Raw genomic sequence first — 17,941 nt, forward strand, 5'->3', positions numbered from 1 at the left:
ACTATTCATTCTGTCAAGGTGTCTGCATGCCCCAGTCAGACTGGTAATATGCACCTTAACAGTAACCGCGTTGGTGGTAATGTGGTGGTGACTGGGGACCTAGTAGCACGGTTGTATTTTGTTGGTTTTCGGAATGTGGCCAGGATTAAGTGGGCCGTGGCGGGGGGATGGTGTGGGGGCTCTCTTGTTGTGTCGGTAAAGGTGAAATTCTTGGACTGCCACCAGACGAACCAATGCAAAGGCATTTGCCAACAATGTTTTCCCTGTTGGAGGAGGAGGGGGATGTTTTTGAGGCACTACGTGTCCTCTCCACGTGTCCGTGGTTATATGCACCTTAACAGTAATCGCGTTGGTGGTAATGTGGTGGTGACTGCGGACCTAGTAGCACGGTTGTATTTTGTTGGTTTTCGGAATGTGGCCAGGATTAAGTGGGCCGTGGCGGGGGGATGGTGTGGGGGCTCTCTTGTTGTGTCGGTAAAGGTGAAATTCTTGGACTGCCACCAGACGAACCAATGCAAAGGCATTTGCCAACAATGTTTTCCCTGTTGGAGGAGGAGGGGGATGTTTTTGAGGCACTACGTGTCCTCTCCACGTGTCCGTTCCATGTCAGCAATAGTAGCACTCAAGACAGGCCCCAGTAACAATTCCGAAGCAGCAGTATAGCGGGAGCGCAGTCTTCGTTCCATGTCAGCAATAGTAGCACTCAAGACAGGCCCCAGTAACAATTCCGAAGCAGCAGTATAGCGGGAGCGCAGTCTTCGTTCCATGTAAGCAATAGTAGCACTCAGGACAGGCCCCATTAACAATTCTGAAGCAGCAGTATAGCGGGAGCGCAGTCTTCGTTCCATGTCAACAATAGTAGCACTCAAGACAGGCCCCAGTAACAATTCCGAAGCAGCAGTATAGCGGGAGCGCAGTCTTCGTTCCATGTAAGCAATAGTAGCATTCAGGACAGGCCCCATTAACAATTCTGAAGCAGCAGTATAGCGGGAGCGCAGTCTTCGTTCCATGTCAGCAATAGTAGCACTCAAGACAGGCCCCAGTAACAATTCTGAAGCAGCAGTATAGTGGGAGCGCAGTCTTAGTTCCATTTCAGTAGCCTTAGTATAGCCAAGGCACAAGTTACATTTATGTAGCTAAAGTGTAGGCCAACCCCACACACCTTTCTGTACCATGAGTGCAGGCGAAGAACATAGAAATTACTATGATTACACTGTAGGTGAGGGCCCCAAAAAATTGGTGTACCAACAGTACTAATGTACCTCAGTAAAAATTGGCCATGCCCAACCAAGATGGCAGGTGAATCGCTTTGGTTAATGTGGCTTAAGTGGTAACTAGGCCTGGAGGCAGCCCAGTGTAACGAAAAATTGGTTCAAGTTAAAGTTCCAACGCTTTTAAGCGCATTGAAACTTATAAAAATTGTTCAGAAAAATTATTTGAGTGAGCCTTGTGGCCCTAAGAAAAATTGCCCGTTCAGCGTGATTACGTGAGGTTTCAGGAGGAGTAGCAGGAGGAGGAGGAGGAGGAATATTAGACACAGATTGATGAAGCAGAAATGTCCCCGTTTTGGATGGTGAGAGAGAACGTAGCTTCCATCCGCGGGTGCAGCCTACGTATTGCTTACGTATCGCTGCTGTCCGCTGGTGGAGAACAGAAGTCTGGGGCAATCCAGCCTTTGCTCATCTTGATCAGTGTTAGCCTGTCGGCACTGTCGGTTGACAAGCGGCTACGCTTATCTGTGATGATTCCCCCAGCCGCACTAAACACCCTTTCCGACAAGACGCTAGCCGCAGGACAAGCAAGCACCTCAAGGGCATACAGCGCTAGTTCAGGCCACGTGTCCAGCTTCGACACCCAGTAGTTGTAGGGGGCAGAGGCGTCACCAAGGATGGTCGTGCGATCCGCTACGTACTCCCTCACCATCCTTTTACAGTGCTCCCGCCGACTCAGCCGTGACTGGGGAGCGGTGACACAGTCTTGGTGGGGAGCCATAAAGCTGGCCAGGCCCTTAAAGACTGTTGCACTGCCTGGGATGTACATGCTGCTCGATCTACGCACATCCCCTGCTACCTTGCCCTCGGTACTGCGCCTTCTGCCACTAGCGCTGTCGGCTGGGAATTTTACCATCAGCTTGTCCGCAAGGGTCCTGTGGTATAGCAACACTCTCGAACCCCTTTCCTCTTCGGGAATCAGAGTGGGCAGGTTCTCCTTATAGCGTGGGTCGAGCAGTGTGTACACCCAGTAATCCGTCGTGGCCAGAATGCGTGCAACGCGAGGGTCACGAGAAAGGCATCCTAACATGAAGTCAGCCATGTGTGCCAGGGTACCAGTACGCAACACATGGCTGTCCTCACTAGGAAGATCACTTTCAGGATCCTCCTCCTCCTCCTCCTCCTCCTCCTCAGGCCATACACGCTGAAAGGATGACAGGCAATCAGCCGGTGTACCGTCAGCAGCGGCCCAAGCTGTCTCTTCCCCCTCCTCCTCATCCTCCTCATGCTCCTCCTCCTCCTCCTGTACGCGCTGAGAAATAGACAGGAGGGTGCCCTGACTATCCAGCGGCATACTGTCTTCCCCCGCCCCCGTTTCCGAGCGCAAAGCAGCTGCCTTTATGGTTTGCAGGGAATTTCTCAAGATGCATAGCAGAGGAATGGTGACGCTAATGATTGTAGCATCGCCGCTCACCACCTGGGTAGACTCCTCAAAATTACCAAGGACATGGCAGATGTCTGCCAACCAGGCCCACTCTTCTGAAAGGAATTGAGGAGGCTGACTCCCACTGCGCTGCCCATGTTGGAGTTGGTATTCGACTATAGCTCTCCGTTGTTCATAGAGCCTGGCCAACATGTGGAGCGTAGAGTTCCACCGTGTGGGCACGTCGCACAGCAGTCGGTGCACTGGCAGCTTAAAGTGATGTTGCAGGGTGCGCAGGGTGGCAGCGTCCGTGTGGGACTTGCGGAAATGTGCGCAGAGCCGGCGCGCCTTTACGAGCAGGTCTGACAAGCGTGGGTAGCTTTTCAGAAAGCGCTGAACCACCAAATTAAAGACGTGGGCCAGGCATGGCACGTGCGTGAGGCTGCCGAGCTGCAGAGCCGCCACCAGGTTACAGCCGTTGTCACACACGACCATGCCCGGTTGGAGGCTCAGCGGCGCAAGCCAGCGGTCGGTCTGCTGTGTCAGACCCTGCAGCAGTTCGTGGGCCGTGTGCCTCTTATCGCCTAAGCTGAGTAGTTTCAGCACGGCCTGCTGACGCTTGCCCACCGCTGTGCTGCCACACCGCGCGACACCGACTGCTGGCGACATGCTGCTGCTAACACATCTTGATTGCGAGACAGAGGAGGAGGAGGAGGAGGGTGCTTTAGTGGAGGAAGCATACACCTCCGCAGATACCAGCACCGAGCTGGGGCCCGCAATTCTGGGGGTGGGTAGGACGTGAGCGGTCCCAGGCTCTGACTCTGTCCCAGCCTCCACTAAATTCACCCAATGTGCCGTCAGGGAGATGTAGTGGCCCTGCCCGCCTGTGCTTGTCCACGTGTCCGTAGTTAAGTGGACCGTGGCAGTAACCGCGTTGGTGAGGGCGCGTACAATGTTGCGGGAGACGTGGTCGTGCAGGGCTGGGACGGCACATCGGGAAAAGTAGTGGCGACTGGGAACTGAGTAGCGCGGGGCCGCCGCCTCCATGATACTTTTGAAGGACTCCGTTTCCACAACCCTATACGGCAGCATCTCAAGGCTGATGAATTTTGCGATGCGGATGGTTAACGTTTGAGCGTGCGGGTGCGTGGCGGCGTACTTGCGCTTGCGCTCGAACACTTGCGCAAGCGACGGCTGGACGGTGCGCTGAACTACACTGCTGGATGCGGCCGAGGACAGCGGAGATGAGGGTGTGGGTGCAGGCCATGAGGCGGTAGTGCCTGTGTCCTGAGAGGGGGGTTGCATCTCAGTGGCAGGTTGGGGCACAGGGGGAGAGGCAGGGGTGCAAACCGGAGGCGCTGAACGGCCTTCGTCCCACCTTGTGGGGTGCTTGGCCATCATATGCCTGCGCATGGTGGTGGTGGTGAGGCTGTTGGTGTTGGCTCCCCGGCTGAGCTTTGCGCAACAAAGGTTGCACACCACTGTTCGTCGGTCATCAGGCGTCTCTGTGAAAAACTGCCAGACCTTAGAGCACCTCGGCCTCTGCAGGGTGGCATGGCGCGAGGGGGCGCTTTGGGAAACACTTGGTGGATTATTCGGTCTGGCCCTGCCTCTACCCCTGGCCCTGGCCACCGCACTGCCTCTTGCAACCTGCCCTGCTGATGCCCTTGACTCCCCCTCTGAAGACCTGTCCTCCTGAGTAAGCGTTGCACACCAGGTGGGGTCAGTCACCTCATCGTCCTGCTGCTCTTCCTCCGAATCCTCTGTGCGCTGCTCCCTCGGACTTACTGCCCTTACTACTACCTCACTGCAAGACAACTGTGTCTGATCGTCATCGTCCTCCTCACCCACAGAAAGTTCTTGAGACAGTTGGCGGAAGTCCCCAGCCTCATGCCTCGGACCCCGGGAACTTTCGAATGGTTGGGCATCAGTGACTATAAACTCCTCTGGTGGGAGAGGAACCGCTGCTGCCCAATCTGAGCAGGGGCCCGAGAACAGTTCCTGGGAGTGTTCCCGCTCCTGAGCAGGTGTCATTGTAGTGGAGTGAGGAGGCTGGGAGGAAGGAGGAGCAGCAGACAGAGGATTCGGATTTGCAGCAGTGGACGGCGCAGAACTGCGTGTTGACGATAGGTTGCTCAAAGCACTTTCTGCCATCCAGGACAGGACCTGCTCACACTGCTCATTTTCTAATAACCGTCTCCCGCGTGGACCCATTAATTGGGCGATGAATGTGGGGACGCCAGAAACGTGCCTCTCTCCTAATCGCGCAGCAGTCGGCTGCGACACACCGGGATCAGGAGCTCGGCCTGTGCCCACACCCTGACTTGGCCCTCCGCGTCCTCGGCCGCGTCCACGTCCTCTAGGCCTACCCCTACCCCTCAGCATGCTGTATTACCAGTGATTTGATTTCACAGGCAGGAAATAAATTGGCGCAAGACTGCAGGCCAAATATAATTTTTGCCCTTTTTGGAAAACGAAAGGCCCCACTGCCTCTAGTGAATGAATAATCTAAGTTTAATAACTGTGCTGTGTCCCTGCTAATGTGTCACAGAACATGAGGGTAGCAGAGTTATTATAACTCTGGCAGAGCAGGTATTTTTTTCCCAATTAAGGAAAGCAAATGGCGAAGCCAGCAGTAAAGCGTAGCTGGGTGCGTCTGATTTAGCAATGTTGTTCACGCAGCTCACACGTGTCCACAGCCCTTAGGACGGACAGAGGCTGGACAAATAGATTTGTTTTCAGTTTTTTTCCACCAAAAGGCAGCACTGCGTATATTCTATGAACATGAGAAGTTTAATAACTGTGCTGTGTCCCTGCTTATGTGTCACAGAACGTGAGGGTAGCAGAGTTATTATAACTCTGGCAGAGCAGGTATTTTTTTCCCAATTAAGGAAAGCAAATGGCGAAGCCAGCAGTAAAGCGTAGCTGGGTGCGTCTGATTTAGCAATGTTGTTCACGCAGCTCACACGTGTCCACAGCCCTTAGGACGGACAGAGGCTGGACAAATAGATTTGTTTTCAGTTTTTTTCCACCAAAAGGCAGCACTGCGTATATTCTATGAACATGAGAAGTTTAATAACTGTGCTGTGTCCCTGCTTATGTGTCACAGAACGTGAGGGTAGCAGAGTTATTATAACTCTGGCAGAGCAGGTATTTTTTTCCCAATTAAGGAAAGCAAATGGCAAAGCCAGCAGTAAAGCGTAGCTGGGTGCGTCTGATTTAGCAATGTTGTTCACGCAGCCGACACGTGTCCACAGCCCTTAGGACGGACAGAGGCTGGACAAATAGATTTGTTTTCAGTTTTTTTCCACCAAAAGGCAGCACTGCATATATTCAATGAACATGAGAAGTTTAATAACTGTGCTGTGTCCCTGCTTATGTGTCACAGAACGTGAGGGTAGCAGAGTTATTATAACTCTGGCAGAGCAGGTATTTTTTTCCCAATTAAGGAAAGCAAATGGCAAAGCCAGCAGTAAAGCGTAGCTGGGTGCGTCTGATTTAGCAATGTTGTTCACGTAGCTCACACGTGTCCACAGCCCTTAGGACGGACAGAGGCTGGACAAATAGATTTGTTTTCAGTTTTTTTCCACCAAAAGGCAGCACTGCGTATATTCAATGAACATGAGAAGTTTAATAACTGTGCTGTTTTCCTGCTAATGTGTCACAGAACGTGAGGGTAGCAGAGTTATTAACTGTGGCAGAGCAGGTATTTTTTTTCCCAATTAAGGAAAGCAAATGGCGAAGCCAGGAGTAAAACGTAGCTGGGTGCGTATGATTTTTACAGGTTGCAGACGCAGCCGACACGTGTCCACCGGCGTTAGGACGGACAGAGGCAGGACAAATAGAATTATTTTCACTTGTTTTACAAGCAAAAGGCAGCACTGCGTATATTCAATGAATAATAACTGTGTTGTGGCCCTGCCTATACAATTCTTTCCCTGCAGTATCAATGGAGGGTGGAATGCTCTGCAGAGGCGATTTTGAGAAGCCAAAAAAAAATGCAGCACAGCTAACAGCAGCCTGGACAGTACTGCACACGGATAAATATGGCCCTAGAAAGGACCGTTGAGGTTCTTGAAGGCTACACTCACTCCTAACACTCTCCCTGCCTATGCAGCACTTCTGTCCCTAATGCCAGGTGCAACGCTCTGCAGAGCCGATTTTGAGAAAAAAAAAATGGCACTGCTAACAGCAGCCAACACACAGCTATCAGTGGCCCTAATAAGGACCTTTGGGGGGTCTTGAAGCCTACACTAACTACCAATTCTTTCCCTACAGCAGCTCCGGTACAAACAGCACTGTCCCTCATCTAACTCACCAGGCATCTGAGGCGAGCCGCGGGAGGGGCCGACTTTTATGTTCGGGTGACACCTGATCTTCCCAGCCACTCACAGCAGGGGGGTGGTATAGGGCTTGAACGTCACAGGGGGAAGTTGTAATGCCTTCCCTGTCTTTCAATTGGCCAGAAAAGCGCGCTAACGTCTCAGGGAAGTAAGTGAAAGTAACCAGAACACTGCATGGTGTTCGTTACGAATAACGAACATCCCGAACACCCTAATATTCGCACGAATATCAAGCTCGGAAGAACACGTTCGCTCATCTCTAATTATAATGTATTACCTTATTGAAATCATGCATAAACTGTCAATTTCCTTAATCTACTCTATGCATTCAATTGATCGCATTTTTCTACAATGTACATTAACTATTCTGAAAATACACTTTGCTGTAATCTGTATACTAATTAAATTCATGCTAAAACAAATATATGTTTTTGTACTTTTTTTTTAAGGTTAGGCTGAACGTTTTGATGATATTTACTGGCTTTTCTACATATGGTAAAAGAGTACTATCCATACAATATTCCTCTGCCTAATAAGAGCCGATTCTCTGTCAAGCCATTTAAAAGCCACCGTCAGTGCCGACTGCAGCAGCTAAAGGGTTGACAGCTGGGCATCAACTGTCTTTACCAGCCAACACCTGCCACATATGCAGAACGGGGGCTCGGTTGGTTAATGAGTGAAAGAAGTGGAGGTCACAAGGCGCCACCGCTCCACTCACTATAATGACCGCACTGGAAATTACTAAATTCAAGTGCTCTGGCCATATCTGGTGCTGTAATTGAGCAAGCAAGTCATGCCACACAAATTTAATTTCCTTCTACAACAGAATAACTGACTTGCTTGATCAAGGAAATGTTGTAGATAAAGTATATCTTTAGTAAAGCATTTGACAAAGTATATTATACCATTGTTATTGGGAAAATTACCAAATATGGGATTGACAAGGCAACTGTTAGGTGGATTCCAGGTGAACTGGCTGAGTGATCGTACTTAGAGTGTTCATAAATGGCTGCTTCCAAGTGGAGGAATGCGTCAAGTGGGGTACCACAAGGCTCTGTCCTGGGCCCAGGAATGCCCCTGTCACATCGGGAGCTAGGGATGTGACAGGGGCATTCCTGCATCCAAGCCATGTCACACCCCTAGCTTCCGGTGGCGACAAGATATAATAATACCGGCCCAGTGTTGTTCAACATTTTTATAAATGATCTAAAGGAGGGAATTGATGGGAAACTGATCAAGTTTGCTAACGACACAAAGTTAAGAGGGATGCCTAACACTGGTGAAGAGACAAAGAGAGGATTCAAAAAGATCTGGACAGGCTTGCACAGTGGGCGGCAGCTAACAGAATGGTATTTAACAAGGAGAAATTCCAAGCCCTACATCTGGGCAAGAAAAATCAAGAAAGCACATACAGAATGGGGGGAATTGGGCTAAGCAGCACATGTGAAAAAGACTTGGGTATACTAATAGATCATAGACTGAACATGAGTGAACAATGTGATGCAGCAGACAAAAAGGCAAACACAGTTATGGGATGTATTAAGAGAAGCACAGAGTCTAGATCACGTGAGGTAATAATTAACCCTCCCCCCTACTCTTTCTTAGTTAGACCCACCTGGAATATAGGTAAAGTTCCCTGGTGCCAGCACCAAGTCATTACTGACACCAAGGGTAAACAGTAGAGATGAGCGAGTATACTCGCTAAGTCTAACTACTCGAGCGAGTAGTGCCTTAGTCGAGTATCTGCCCGTTCGTCTCTAAAGATTCGGCTGCCGGCGAGCGGGGAGGGGGAGAGCGGGGAGGAACGGAGGGGAGATCACTCTCTCCCCCCCGCTCCCACCTGCTCACCGCCGCAATTCACCTGTTACCCGCGCAGGCAGTCAAATCTTTAGAGACGAGCGGGCAGATACTTGACTAAGGTACTACTCGCTCGAGTAGTTAGCCTTAGCGAGTATACTCGCTCATCTCTAGTAAACAGGCATACATGGCAGCATATATGGTGCAGTAAAATCCAAGTAGCTTTATTCACCCATGACCATTAATAAAAGCAATATTTCGACCCTTCTCAAGCTTGAAAAAGACCAGAGAAGGGTCGAAATGTTGCTTTTATAAATTTTCATGTTGGCTCTTTGGACACATCTTTGGAGCTGGGATTCGGACTCTATCGTGGCTCTGCATTGAATCTGCCTCACTGTGGACAGTCTATAGGTGTGTGCTGCTGGCAAATTTTACTTTTTATCTTAGTGTGATGTCACATCGTGACATTTTCTTGGCAGACTGTTTTTGTGGGGTGACTTGCCATTGACGGTCCTGAGCAGGCATGAGCACATGCTGTGTCTAGCTCCTAGCACCATAGATAGGTAGTACAACTGCAGGCAGATATATATGTCTATCGACTGCTTTACTGATTACTGGCAAAGGATAATAGAAAGCAGGATAACAGTAATACCTGCATGCTAGCCATTCTACCAGGGTTTATGCTGGAATCAAAATTTCCAGCATAGTCTGTATAAAGCCCTGGGGTGCTTATGAGCCGGGCTCTGAATACTAGGACCTGATTCCCATGTGGCATACAACATACTTTATCTAAGTTGTACACATGGCAGTCAGCTCATTTGCATGAGGCTTCCACAGGTAGACTGACAGCACAGGGCCCTAGTGCCTGGTAGTGCATATACTAGAAACAACTGTCAGTATAACAGCAAAGTGGGAGAGCCTCATTTTCCTAGTGAAGAGAAATATCTACTCTCTCAATAGTATTCAGCCCTATATAATTATGAAGGCATGTCTGCGTCTGAAATATTCCTATCAGGACACATTTAAAAACTACTCCTACTAGGATATATCTTGGTTTATGATACAAATACGTCTTTAAACAGTGGAAATAGATGCTACTCTTCCACTAGAAAAGCAAGTTATGGATCCTGATGAACTAGCCTAATGTATGAATAAGGCTAGGGAAACGCGTCGATCCACATAAGATCCACATAAAAAATAGATCCACATAAGATCCACATAAAAAACTAAGAATATAATTTGATCTATATTTGACCTAAAACTATATCACTTACGGTCTACAACTTAGGACCCTAGTACCACTCTGGGCCCTATACAAGACGTAACGGGTCGGTATATATTCTAGCTTGACCCCCCATACTGTGGAGTCATCCTTGACCACCGACTGACTTTTTTCTAAGTGTCCACCTATATAAGGACCAATACCCTGAGATTGAGAGGTCCAGTCCGAAAACTATTTACCCTATGCCTTACTGTGGAAGGACCCACGATAGAAACACAGTGTAATCACAACCTAGTGGTACACATATCTGCCCATGAGGCCAGAAAAGTGAAGAGAGAATTATCATCAGTAGTCTAAGCACTGCCACTCTGGGGCTGAGTAACCAAGCATTAACCCCCCAAGAGAACCCGCACACAATTGACCAATCGTGTATAAATGTACCTCTGATAATCAATAAAGGGGCTCATCCACACCATTGTGGGTGTATATACAATATTGAAAACTTCAACCTCCCAGTTAAGACATAGTGGTAAAAAAGATATCTGTTATGTATGTTGAGTTTATGTTTTGTGAGTGTGCATAAAAGCATCTTATTTTATCATTGTGAAAAATAAAAGCTACGTTTTAAGCTACATAATCAGTACAAATCTTATAGGTTTCCTACAGTGATTGGTTAGATTGGGTCGGAAACCCACTGTCTCAGTAAATAACATGTTCAGTCTATGATCTATTAGTATACCCAAGTCTTTTTCACATGTGCTGCTACGTAGCCCAATTCCTCCCATTCTGTACGTGATTTTTCATTTTTCTTGCCCAGATGTGGAAATTTGCATTTCTCGTTGTAAATACCATTTTGTTAGTTGCTGCCCACTGTTCAAGCTTTTCTAGAGCTTTTTGAAGACACTCTTTCTCTTCCCTAGTGTTAGCTATTAGAGATGAGCGAGCACCAAAATGCTCGGGTGCTCGCTGCTCGATTCGAACTTTTCGCAATGCTCGAGAGCTCGTTTCAAGTAACAAACCCCATTGAAGTCAATGGGCGACTCAAGCATTTTTGTATGGGACCGATGCTCTGCATAGGTCATGACTTGTGAAACTCTGGAAAAGCTCAGAAAGTCATGGAAACACCACAGAAACAGATAGGGAAGGGCAGGGGCAGCATGCATGGCTGCATCTGAGGTTCCCAGGTCCCACTATTAAGCCAAAATGGGGGCAAGAGTCTGGCATCACCCCCCTAACAATATTTACTTGGGACAAACCCTCATTAGCAAGGCATACCTTAGCTAAGCACCACACTACCTGCAACCAAGGACAATCACTGCCTGTGGGTGACACCGCTGCCTCTTCCCCTGGGTTACATGCTGGCATTGCTGTCCAACCCCACCGCACGATTCTGCATCCACAACGCACACAAAAGTGTCCCTGCACAGCGTTCAGCTGCCCTCATGCCACATGCTTGCTTCATAGCCACACCACCCTCATGTCTATTTATAAGCGCGTACTGGATGAGGAGGAAACAGAGGCACACACTGCAGAGGGTTGGCAGGGCCAGGCAGCAACCCTCTATCTAAGGCCCCCTATCCACTATCTAAGGCGATAGCCCACAATGCTGTTGAGAATTGATGATAAATTGACGTTCGATCATCATTCCAATCCTGTGCCACCTCCGTCGCAAAATTGTCAGGAGCCGCAAACGTGGGCATAAAGGGGACTCAGGTGCCAGCACTTCTACACATCTCCACAATGCAGCAATACTCTGTGGGAAGCACGTGAGCGGGCCCAGGGTCAGGCTCGATCCCAGCCTCCATCTTGTGTGACTCAAGGTGCCGTGAGTTGCATAGCAATGGGAAATCCATGTGTCCCCACACAATTCATTCTGTGTAGGTATTAGATAGCTCAACACTGCAATGGAAAGTCTTTGAGTTCCTTGGGCTTGCCTATGCTGTTGGTGCACAAAGATGGTATTACACAAGAAGAAATCAGAGCACCCAAACATGGCAGAGTTTCACCCCGCCAAGGACCTCGGCCCACATTTCTACCTTAGTCAGTCAATGTGTGTGTCAGAGAGGTAAAACAGCGCAATGGGAAGTCTTTATGCACCCACAGCATAGGCAAGCCCAAGGAACTTAAAGATGATATTACACATAAAGAAATCAGGATGTCCAAACATGGCAGAGTTTCACCCCGCCAAGGACCTCGGCCCACATTTCTACCCTAGTCAGTCAGTGTATTTGTGTTAGACAGGTAAAACACCGCTATGGGAAGTCTTTGTGCACTCACAGCATAGGCGAGTCAAAGGAACCCAAGGAAAGTATTAAACATGAAGCAATTACAGTGCCCAAACATGGCAGAGTTTCACCCTGCTAAGGGCCTCGGCCTACTTTTCTGCCCTAGTCAGTCAGTGTATTTGTGTCAGACAAGAAAAACACCGCTATGGGAAGTCTTTGTGCACTCACAGCATAGGCGAGCCAAAGGAACCCAAGGAAAGTATTAAACATGAAGCAATTACAGTGCCCAAACATGGCAGACTTTCACTCTGCCGAGGACCTCGGCCTCTGCACACACCCTCAGCAATCGTGGGCATAAAGCGGATTCCGATGCTAGTACAGCTGTGAACTTCTCATTTAATTAGTTGCGTTTGCTTTCATCGCTCCAAAGACTGGATGAACCAGGAAGTAGTTCCATAGGCCCAACCTGGCGCAGTTGCATTTCCCCCAGGACATTGGCCTCTGCCCACACCCTTAGCAATCGTGGGCATAAAGTGGACTCCGATGCTAGGACAGCTGTGAACTTCTCATTAAATCAGTTACGGTTGCTTACACCGCTCCAAAGACTGGATTAACCAGGAAGAAGCTCCATAGGCCCAACCTGGCGCAGTTGCATTTCTCCTAGGACATAGGCGTCTGCCCACACCCTCAGCAATTGTGGGCATAAAGTGGACTAAGATGCTAGCACAGCTGTGAACGTCTCATTAATACAGTAACGCTCCTTTTGTTTGGCCCAAACCAGTGCCTCAGATAACTGTGGTAACACGAGAGAAAACACATGCTGCCCAGTGCTGATCCCCTGACCCCAAGCAGGAGGAGGAGGTGGCATTACAAGGCCAAGAAACCATGACCAGGACCCGCTATAGTCTGTGTGGGAAGTATGTGCGCGGGCCCTGGGTTACATAGCAATGGGGAATCCATGTGTCCCCACACAATTGATTCAGTGTAGGTGTCAGATAGCTCAACACCACAAGTGGAAGTCTTTGAGTTCCTTGAGCTCGCCTATGATGTCAGTGCACAAAGATAGTATTACACAAGAAGAAATCAGAGTGCCCAAACATGGGAGAGTTTCAGCCCGGCAAGGACCTTGGCCTCGGCCCACATTTCTGCCCTAGTCAGTCAGTGTATTTGTGCCAGATAGGTAAAACCCCGCGATGGGAAGTCTTTGTGCACCCATAGTATAGGCAGACCCCTGTAACATTTCTGTAGCAAAGGTATAGGCAGACCCCTGTAACATTTCGGTAGCAATGGTATAGGCAGACCCCTGTAACATTTCTGTAGCAAAAGTATAGGCAGACCCCTGTAACATTTCTGTAGAAAAAGTATAGGCAGACCCCTGTAACATTTCTGTAGCAGAAGTATAGGCAGACCCCTGTAACATTTCTGTAGCAAAGGTATAGGCGGACCCCAGTAACATTTCTGTAGCAGAAGTATAGGTGGACCCCAGTAACATTTCAGTAGCAAAAGTATGGGCAGACCCCTGTAACATTTCTGTAGCAGAAGTATAGGCAGACCCCTGTAACATTTCTGTAGCAGAAGTATAGGCAGACCCTAAAGGACCAGACACTTTTCAGCGATTTTAGCCATGTGGTGGTTTTATGGCCCTAATTCTTTTTCCCTGGCATGCCAGAATTCTTTTTGCTGCATTTTCCTGCAAACAGGATTATATTTTAGTACCTTTTATTACTGAAATTGTTTTTCAGTTTTTTTATTTTATTTGTGGTAATGTGTACAAAAAGCAAACAATTGTTTTCTCATTTAACCCCTTCCCGCTATATGACGTACATTTACTTCATGCAGGTGCTGGGTATGTGTGAAGAGAGATCGCTGGGTGACCTTTCTTCATACAGCATGGGCGTCAGCTGTTTATTACAGCTGACACCCGCAGGCAATGGCTGCAATCACGGCTATTAAATCTTTAAATGCTGCTGTCAATTCTGACATGCCCGCAGGGGTCACGGCAGCAGCAGAGGGGTACGTTTTTTCAATTTTTTTTTTTGTTTTGCACTAAAATGTTTCTTTTTCAGGGAAGGGCTTATATGTAAAGCCCTTCCTTGAAAAAGAATGCAGTGGGCCGGCAGAGCATTGTTGTTGCTCATAACTAGGTGTGGACGTATGTACGCACCTAAGTACGCACAAAACCACGCTCGTGTGAATGCACCCTAAGAGATTTGTGTACTTGCGTTTAAGTGCCTTACTGTATGTTTGGCGCACACAAATCATGCGCCTTTGTGTGTACAAAAAGACATGCAACCATACTCCAATCCGTTTAACCCCTTAGTGAAGAAGCCTGTTTGCGCCTTAGTGACGGAGCCAAATTTTAGAAATCTGACATGTGTCGTTCAACATAGCATAACTCCGTAAAGGTTTTGCATATCCAAGTGATTCTGACATTGTTTTTTCGCCACATATTGTACTTCATTTTGGTTGGAAAATAGACCGATATAATTTGTGCATATTTATTAAAAGTACCAATATTGGAAAAATTTAGCAAAATTGTAATTTGATCACATTTTCTTTTTTTTTTTTTTAAATCAAATTTTATTTGGATATTCATTATATTTTTCAAACATACATTGCATAATTTTCTTATTACTTAGACAAAATATATTCAAACACTGTATTTGCGAAGGCAGAGAGAAGGCAGAGAGAAAAAGGTATAAACTGAGGATATAACGCTAACTTCGCGTGAGATAGAAATAGAAAAACAATCTAGACTTAACTGCAGAGTTGCAGTATTCATAGAGTATGGGATAGGTAGGCTGGTTGGGGGGGGGGGGTGGGGGGGGAAGGGGGGTGGGGGGACGTTGGAATGAGACTAGACAAAAGACACGAAAAGAGACAGGAGACAAGAGACAAGATGGGGGAAAAGGATGGACTATGAGGGTAGCGGTGTGATAGACCGCTTTTCCTATGGTTGCTCTTCTCCTCTCTGTCCATATCCCATTGCTCCGACAGCCTTGCTAACTCCACCTCCGTATCAACGCCCGGGGTTTCCTCCTTCCCGACAGATGTACCCCTCGATCAAGGGGAGACGGGTCAAGTTTCTTCAGTCCACAGCCCTGCACTAATGTGTCTTAATGTCCCCTCCTTGCCTCTCTCCATGGGTGCCATGTGAGAATGAAGTCCTTGTGTGTGCCTTTTGCCCAGCTTGTTAACTCTTCAAGATTACATATCAAATCCATCTTTTCTCTCCATTGCGTAAGAGATGGTGGTTTTTGTTGTAGCCAGTTTAAGGGGATCAGGGCCTTAGCTGCATCTATCGCAAAGGCTATCAATTTATTTCTACAGGGATGAAAATTTGTGGAAGGTTTCCATAGGAAGATCATCTCTGGTGTGATTACCAGGTTGGGGTAATGGGCTCTCAGGTCTCCCTCCACCTCCTTCCAGAAGGGAGAAATCAGCCCGCACTCCCACCAGATGTGTAGGAAAGAGCCCACTTCCGCGTCACACCTCCAGCATCTGTCGTGGGCAGCTAGTTTGTCGGCCTTCAGCCATTGGGGGGTTTTGTACCACCTAACCAGCAGTTTAAAGTGGCTTTCTTGCATCAGGACACACATGGACAAGCCGTAGGCCAGTTTTAGTATTAGTTTGGAATCCTCTGGAGATAGGGTTATTTTTAGTTCTTTTTCCCATGATAACAGGAAGGTTGGCTTTGCGAATAACAGTGGTGCTATGAAATTTCTCCTAGTATAGGAGATTTTCCTAGTGTTGGCTCTATCTTTCTCTACAGCAGTTTCGAAGCTCGTCCTTGGTCTGGTGGAGCTATATTTAGTTAGGAATTTCCCAATTACTTCTCTCATATGTGCTAGCTGCAAGAATGAGGGGTTACTGTTAGTGTTAGTGTTAGGGGCCAGCATTTTGATAATTTCCTCGGGTGTCTTGTGCGCTAGGTCCTGGACGTCTCTTATTTTGGCACCCTGGAATTGCGTCCAGACACTCAGTGATCCCGGATCCAGTGGGATCTCCAATAGTCTGTTCAGACTGCGAATAGGAATCAGTGGAGATGGGGTAGGGGCCAGTTTGTCTTTAAGTTTGTCCCAGATCTCACACGGGCCTCTGAGAAGAGTGTTGAAATCCCTTGCTCTGTAGAGGCTTCTTTTTGGGAACCAGAGGTCCTCCACTAGGTAATTTTCGTGTGAGGCCCTAGCCAGTTTCTGCAGTAATGGATCCCTCGATGGTTGTGTTAAATCCGTCCAGTAATTGAGTTGGATGGCTTGGTAGTATTCCTGGATGCATGGCAGATCCATCCCTCCCTCCGCCCTCCTTTTAGTCATTAAATTGTATGCTAACCTAGGTCTCTTTTGTTTCCACACAAAGCTCGTACATATCACTCTGATAGCTTTGAAGAATAAGAGCGGGAGATGTATGGGGATCATGCGTAGTTTATATATTATTATAGGGAGGACGTAGGACTTCAAAATGTTCTTGCGACCGAACCATGAGAGGGTAGGTAAGTCATACTTTTGTAGCATAGCTTTAATTTGGGCTAATAGTGGGTGGAAATTGTGTGCGTACAGTTCTTCAGTTCTTTTTGAGAGTTTTATTCCTAAGTAGTCTGTCATCGTCTCGGACCAGGCGAAGGGAGATTTTGCTCTCAAGGGGCCACACTTTTTTTCTGGGATTGAAATATTGAGTATTGTGGACTTGGTGAAGTTGATTTTAAAGTTTAACAACTTGCCAAAGTCGCTTAAGATAGAAACCAGTCTGGGTAGGCTCTTTTCAGGCTTAGTGATAACAAACATAATGTCGTCCGCAAATGCCGCGGCCGACAAGGTATGTGAAGAAATCTTTAGGCCCTCCATGACCGTGTCCTGTCTTACCCACTGCAGCAGGGGTTCTAGTGAGAGAATAAATAGTATGGGGGACAAAGGGCAACCTTGGCGGGTCCCATTCTTGATCTCAAAAGTTGATGACAGTGCTTCATTTACTTTGAGTCTGGCATGGGGATTTGAGTAAAGGGTAAATACTGAGCCTGCCTGGGAAGATCTGCCCCTTTAAGAAGTGCGTTTAGCGTCTCGGTGAGCTTAGGGACCAGTTGTGATTTGAATGCCTTGTAGTATATAATTGTTAGACCATCTGGGCCTGGGCTTTTGCCCTGTGGGAAAGAGTTAAGTACCTGTTCCACCTCTCTTTCTGTGATTGTAGACATTAGAGAGAGCGCATCTGTTTCGCTCAACTCCGGCAGTTTAAGTGAACTCAGGAAGGCGTCTATTCTGCTGATTGCTTCTTGCTGGGGGATTGTGCATTCCCCTTCCTTTAGGTTGTATAGTTTTGAATAGAAGAGTTGAAACTCCTTCGCTATGTCTACAGTGGCGGAAGCCAGAGAGCCAGATTGCGTTTTTATTGTAAGGATCGCATTTCTTTTCTTAGTCTTTTTTAGGATGTGGGTCATGAGCTTACTCCCCCTATTGCCATGGGCATAGAAGGTCTGTTTTAGGTGCATATGTTTTTTGTTAAACTTGTCTGCTAGATGGCACTTCAGCCGTTGTCTAAGGGCCGTTAGTTCATCTAGGTTTTTTTTGGACTGCGAGTGTTTTGTAACTTGCTCCAATTTCGCTATTTGGGTTAACAAGCTATCTACTTCTTTTTGATGCTGTTTTTCGTTTTTGCACCCAAAGCTATTAACAGGCCTCTGACAAAGGCTTTGTGTGCCTCCCAAACTATTGGTAGTTCTATGT

The 17,941-nt window shown here is 47.8% G+C and overlaps 1 protein-coding gene across 1 annotated transcript in view; it reads right to left on the minus strand.

Moving 5' to 3' along the window:
- LOC136632226 (t-SNARE domain-containing protein 1-like) overlaps nucleotides 1–17,941 on the minus strand; it is a 249,357-nt gene that overhangs the window by 60,983 nt on the left and 170,433 nt on the right. The gene's annotated exons all lie outside the window — the stretch shown is intronic.

The sequence above is a fragment of the Eleutherodactylus coqui genome, chromosome 6 (assembly GCF_035609145.1).
Source record: "Eleutherodactylus coqui strain aEleCoq1 chromosome 6, aEleCoq1.hap1, whole genome shotgun sequence".
Lineage (NCBI taxonomy): Eukaryota > Metazoa > Chordata > Amphibia > Anura > Eleutherodactylidae > Eleutherodactylus > Eleutherodactylus coqui.